We start from the raw sequence: 6,143 nt of genomic DNA on the forward strand, positions 1-6,143 counted from the left end.
AGGGTATATTGGTTGATTTTTAATTGGTTCCTTAAGTAATGTGAGAGAGGAAAAAAGAAATAAACTGGTTCACATATACTCTCAAGCCTCTTTTTTTTTTTTTAACATGTCAAAGACAAAGTTCATATAGCAAAGAGAGTTATTGACAACTGAGACCAGAACTTTGACTGTTTTACATGATGCTGCTGCAGAAGAGAGGGGATTTTCCTGGGATGGAGTATCCTACCTTGATTTAACCAAGCAGGCCTGTTTGTCCTAAAGAGAAGAAAGATGCTACGAGATACCTTTAGCTGTCCTTGGTAAAAGATGTAGTGTACCTGTGTGTGTTTGTACCAATACAAAGACAGTCCAGGAAGAAAACACCAGTCTGCTCAGAACAGCCATCTGGCATACACTAACAGTGCAGTTCTCAGATAGATAATAAGGCCATAAAACCAGAAACATTAATTAAGTGCATGGAATATAGGCTGAGGTGGGAAAGATAAGAGGTGCAAATTCTACTGGAGACAAGTATGAATTCCTTCATGTGGTCATGAAACAAAGAAGGTGGTTTCTTCCTGAGAAGAGTCTTTGTGCAGTATCATAAAGAAAGAGATAGCATCTTCCTTCCTACACCAAGCAGCAGCCTGGCAGGCAGCACACTGTTATGGAGGCTGAAAAGAGCAGGAGACATTAAACATGGAAAAGAGCAGGCTGGAAACAGAAGTTGTCAGTGGCCATGGCAGTGAGTAAGAACATCTCTAAGAGCATTTGAAGAGTTCATTGCACATGAACTCCACAGAAGTTGAAAAAAGATTTTATTTGGATGGCAGATAATACCACTTGGAAAATAATGGGACATTTCAGAACCCCAGAAAGATAGTTAAGAGTATGGACGTCTCTTAAGAGGGATCTTAGCATGAGTAAGTCCACATCAGCTCTCCTTCAAACCCACTTGAGATAAGGAGAACAACATGTAGTTTTCTTTTCTTTTATTACTGCTTTTTTTTTTAACTGAAAAAAGACTGGCTTGATTAGAAATTAGAGTACTTTGGACCCAATCACAACAGTGACAAAATACAAATTTCATTGACAGTATCTGCATTAACATCCAAATACCACAAAATTATATTAGGAAGCTGAGGGTGGTATGAAGAAGCTGAAAACAAAAAAAACCAAAAACAAAGTCACAAAACTGATTGGAAGTGGGGGGGTTTATTGAAAGGAAAAGACCTAACACAGGAGAGGTGTTGATACAGGAGGTCATTTAGTAGCGGTTTCCATGCACACTGAGGAGGCCAAAAGAACTGCTTTCCTCTGAAGGACAATGAGATGGACTGGCATCAGGGAAGAAAATATCCCTACTGGATCTGGGGACATGTATGTGATTTTTTTTTTTCAGAGAATAGTCCATATCTTACAACAAAAGTGACTGACAACTGAACTCCACATCTTTAAAACACGTCAAATCATTATGATTACATGAGTTACAAACACTGATTAATACAAAGTGCTGATAGAGAGGTTTCAAGTCCATAAAGTGATGTCTACAATGGACTTTAGAAATTAACTGATGCTAAAAGATAATAAACAGGGGTCTACACAGACATCTCTGTGGAAGATGTGAAAATGGACATGCCACGTTTTAATAAACTGAAGTTTTATGTGGAAACCCCCCCCAATGGTCATATTAGGAGCACAGGGGTGATAAAGACATAAACCATCCTGAAGAGGAAGATATGCGCACTGATTTCATCTGTAGTCATATCAAGCATTGCCTCAAGGATGAAAATGCAGAGAGGATTGTTACCACCAAGTCTTCTGCTTCCATGGAACACAGATAAGATGGGATGCAAAATCTTACACCTTCTGTGTGAAGGTTTATGAAACTAACTCCAGTCCATGAATAAAAAGGACTGATTGTGGAAGGAAGAATAGAAAAGAAAAAAAGGTGAGAAGTTACTGCCTTGCCTGCTAAAACATAAGAGGTCTAGAAAGAGAAAATAGGCCTAACCAAAGAAGACAGAGGTACATAATTTGGCTGTAACTAAGTCAATGTGTGTAACACATACATAAAAAGCATAAAGGTTTCCATAAAGCAATATAAATTATATTACATAAGAAATATAAAAGAAGGAAACATGCACTTGAGAGCACAGCTATGAGGGAATATTTCAAGACACTATTTCAATGTTTACATCTGCACTCTCAACAAGGGTAGGAATAATAATAATTGTGACTAAAACTATACTTTGCAGTGGGACGGAGGAGGCTGTCAATAAAATTAATTAGTTACAGCATTACAAAAATGCTGTTTTCACCTAGACTTGCTGCCTCCAGCAGCAAGATATATATAAATCTAAGCCCTCTGGATACAGACAATAAAATCTACAGGGCATATTTTGCATATCACCATAATTTGATGGTCTGTGATTTCTCAAGAAAACAGAAATGTGAGAAACATGTTGACAGTTCAGTCTAATTCCAGAATTCCTTTAACTATGTTGTAGTTGCTGCTTGTGAGTACTGCACATAAAAATAACTCCCCTAGACCTGAAGAAAAAGGGAATTATTTTTTTTTCCTATGAGGTGAAACATTTCTGCATCACTAAACAATATGGAGTAAAATTTACTTTACACACTGCTCTCCATAGTATGGTATTTGCGAATGTGTTTTCAAAAGACAGATACAGGTTTATAAAACCAACATGACTTGAGGATAATTTGAAAGGTCCTCTCCTGTGATAACAACACCATAGAATGTATTAAGGTACAAGCAATCTTGTAGCTCTCTGTGTGATAGCTACAATAAGACAAGGTAATTCCATGAACTATACCAGCTCCTTGGAGTACAACAGCAGCATCCTTGTAACAGTTATGATTCTCTGTCCTAATACAGAATCACAGAAACTTTTTTGCATTGGGGTTCAAACCAGAATCACTCTGAAAAAATATATAAAGACAGCTGAACTTCAGATATAATGAATTACAAAGAGTCTTTTCCAATATCACCAGGTAGAAGAAAATGCACACAATATATTAAAGAGATATAACTACTGGGGAAAAAGGCAAAAAGACTGGGGTTTATAAACTCCATTCTGATGGAACTTGATTATTAGTCTCATTTTAAATTTCCCAAACATCAAGAAACATTTTCTGCCTTCAAACTTCCCGCAACTGAGCTGACAAGACTTTTCCAGCAAACGCATGTCTTGGTCCATAATCAGGCTTTCTTACTCTTGATGGATTAATTTTATAAATCCAAAATTGAAGATGCTAATTAACCATGCTCTGCTCACTTCACAATGACAAACTGTTGAGCAACAAACTCCAGGGCAGACTGCTCCAGCTCCTTGATGAGATGAGGTTACACTACTGGTGCCTATTTAGAGGCCAGATGGCAAAACTCCCCGGTAGAATTACCGTAAGTTGTAAGATAACACCAAGGCAGAACAGAACTGACCTGTGAGCAACCCATGGAGACCTCTAACACTTTAAGAACAGAAGTAGAAGTCTGGGAAACAGAAGTCTTCTGGTCTGCATTCTCAGCTCAGTAAATGATATACCATGTGGAAATGTTGAGGACAATGCTTTTGGTTGCTTCTTCCCGCAGATTCCCTACCTACAAAGACAGCTGCCTGCACATATACAGCTGCATGAGAAGGGGATGAGTTTCCAGTATTTCATCAACATTTCAAAGAATCTTGAACCTCACATTTCTGCAAATCAAACTGCAGTTGCAAGATGCCTGGCCATATCCCTGTCTCAGTGTTTGCTAATGTACCTCACAGGGACATTCTGAGATTTCACTAGCTGGGACAGAAGATAATCAACACGGCTCACAGCCCACGTATTTCTACTGCTATAATCACAAGTAACAGGGTTGGACCTTGAATTAATTTCTTTACTTGATACAAGAGTATGCAGAACAGAGCATAAGCTAAGAAGATGATGCAAGGGACCTTAAAAGACATGCAGCAGATGCATCTTCTCTTACCTCCTGCCATATTCTGTCTCCAAAGAAACTTCTTCAGCTCCCTCCTACTTGCATGCTGATTCTATCTTTTTCCAGAGGGACAATAGCAATGCCTGGATTTTTACACCAGAGAGTTTCACCTCCAGTCTCCTCATTTTACACCCAGTCGTTCATGAAAGGCTATTTTTTTCCTTCCATTGGGCAGTTTAAGTCCTGTGCTGATTGGTGACAATTTAAAAAAAAAAATTCTTCTGATTTTTCTCTTTCTACTCTCTGCACTGCCCAACTCTGCTTGATTTCATCCACCCAATTTAAGCTTGGGAGCTCTGCCTGACATGTTACCAGATGCAGCTCAAAATCAGCCCATATAATCATATGCTTTGAATTTCCTCCACCTTTTCACCTCAAACAGATTTGCTGCAGGCAAAATGCTTATGCACTTCTTGCCAAAAAAACATAACCTCCCACTTTTTTCCAATTTAACAAAAAGACAGAGAAAATACTGGTGGTTATTGTCTTCTGGGAATTTTGTCACACCCTTTCTAGGAATAAGAAAGGACATCTTTTTTGTAATCCCATTACTACTCATATGCATGGTCATAAGAAAATGCTCTGAAGGAACATCAAGCAAATAATACCAATTTTCAAAATTCTATAGCAATGTATTTATACAAATTACATAATTCTGTATGTATTTACACACCATTACAGAATATCAAGTAAATAATACCAAGTGTTCTTTTGTTTTGTTTTTTTTCCCCTCAGATTTTTCAAGTGAATTTTAGTGCTCAAGAGAGGTGCCAGATGGACAACACTAGAAAATGAAGACTTCTGTTTGTCCACAACACAGGAGGAGCAGCACTGCAAGCCTCCCTACTGTGCCCATCTCAGCACTCTCCAGCCCTGTTTTAGCAGGATCACATAAGGAGCAGGGAAGCATCCGTACCCCTTCACACCTTGGCACAAAGGAGCTCAGCAGCACCCAGGTGACGATGGTTTTGTCCATCCCCCGCCAGAAAACAAACAGAAATAACTCATTTTACACAAGTAACTGAACAGAATCTGTTGTTTGCTACTCGATAAAGGCCAAATTTGACCCAGTGAAACTGCAGGGAGTGGCAAGCTGCCAGCTCCAGGACCATCCAGTCTCGCAATAATGCCTATGTTAAATTACATGTTTCTATATTTACATAAAGTCAGTATTTACACACCATTATGGGTTATTTGAGTAAATCGGTTACAGTTTATTTATATGGACTGCCAGAAACTCATAACATTTTTCTCGGGTTTAATCCTTTCTTTAGAAAAATACAAAAAAAAAAAAAAATGTTAACTAGCAGTAATGATTTGCCTATGACTAAAAATCCAAGTCATTTTAACATTAAGACTCAAACCATGGCCTAGTATTGTTGCCTCAACTCAAAGCATTTTTAATCTTTGTGATTAATTTCCTGGTGTATGTCAGATTTACTGAAAATGCAGAGAGTTGTAACCTCCCTTCCCTGCAGTACTATTGATCTGTTTAACACTGAGCAATGAACCCTCTAGCCCTCCCCAGAAGCTGGCTTTCTGCTCCTACAGTCCAGCATGGCTTTGCACCACCCAGACAAATAATCCAGCACCCAGCTGACCAAATTGCCAGCAGGTCTCAGCAGCTCCCAAGGATTAAAAGCAAAGTCATGGTCTACAGTCGAAGGCTGAAAATTCCCAATAACAGTCCCTAGACAAGTATGTCTAGCTGTATCCTACAAATCAACTAACATGATTTAAGTATCTTTATCATTCATAAACAATTATCATAAAATGCCACGTTTTATTTAAGATTATTGATATTGCCAGCAGAGACGTGACCCCTCCTACTTGCTCAAGTACAGAAAGGTCACGTTCATTCAGGACACTAAGCCAGAGGTTATTCCAGAACAGAATTACGTTTCATATAATATATATCACATGGACAAGAGTGCCATAGAGCAAAAATTACTTAATTACAAATAGGCTACAAACGTATGTATAGCTCCTCCAAAGTACATCTCAGCCTCTATGGACAGACAGGGGTGTCAGGACCAGGCACACTCCCGGCAGATCCAGTGACAATGGTTACACCCAACTGAGTGTCACCGTATTCAAATCCTAAAGAATACAACAACTACAAAATGCATTTGTCATGTGGACCTTACATGATTTTTCT

This window comes from Calypte anna, chromosome 1, assembly GCF_003957555.1.
Source record: "Calypte anna isolate BGI_N300 chromosome 1, bCalAnn1_v1.p, whole genome shotgun sequence".
NCBI lineage: Eukaryota > Metazoa > Chordata > Aves > Apodiformes > Trochilidae > Calypte > Calypte anna.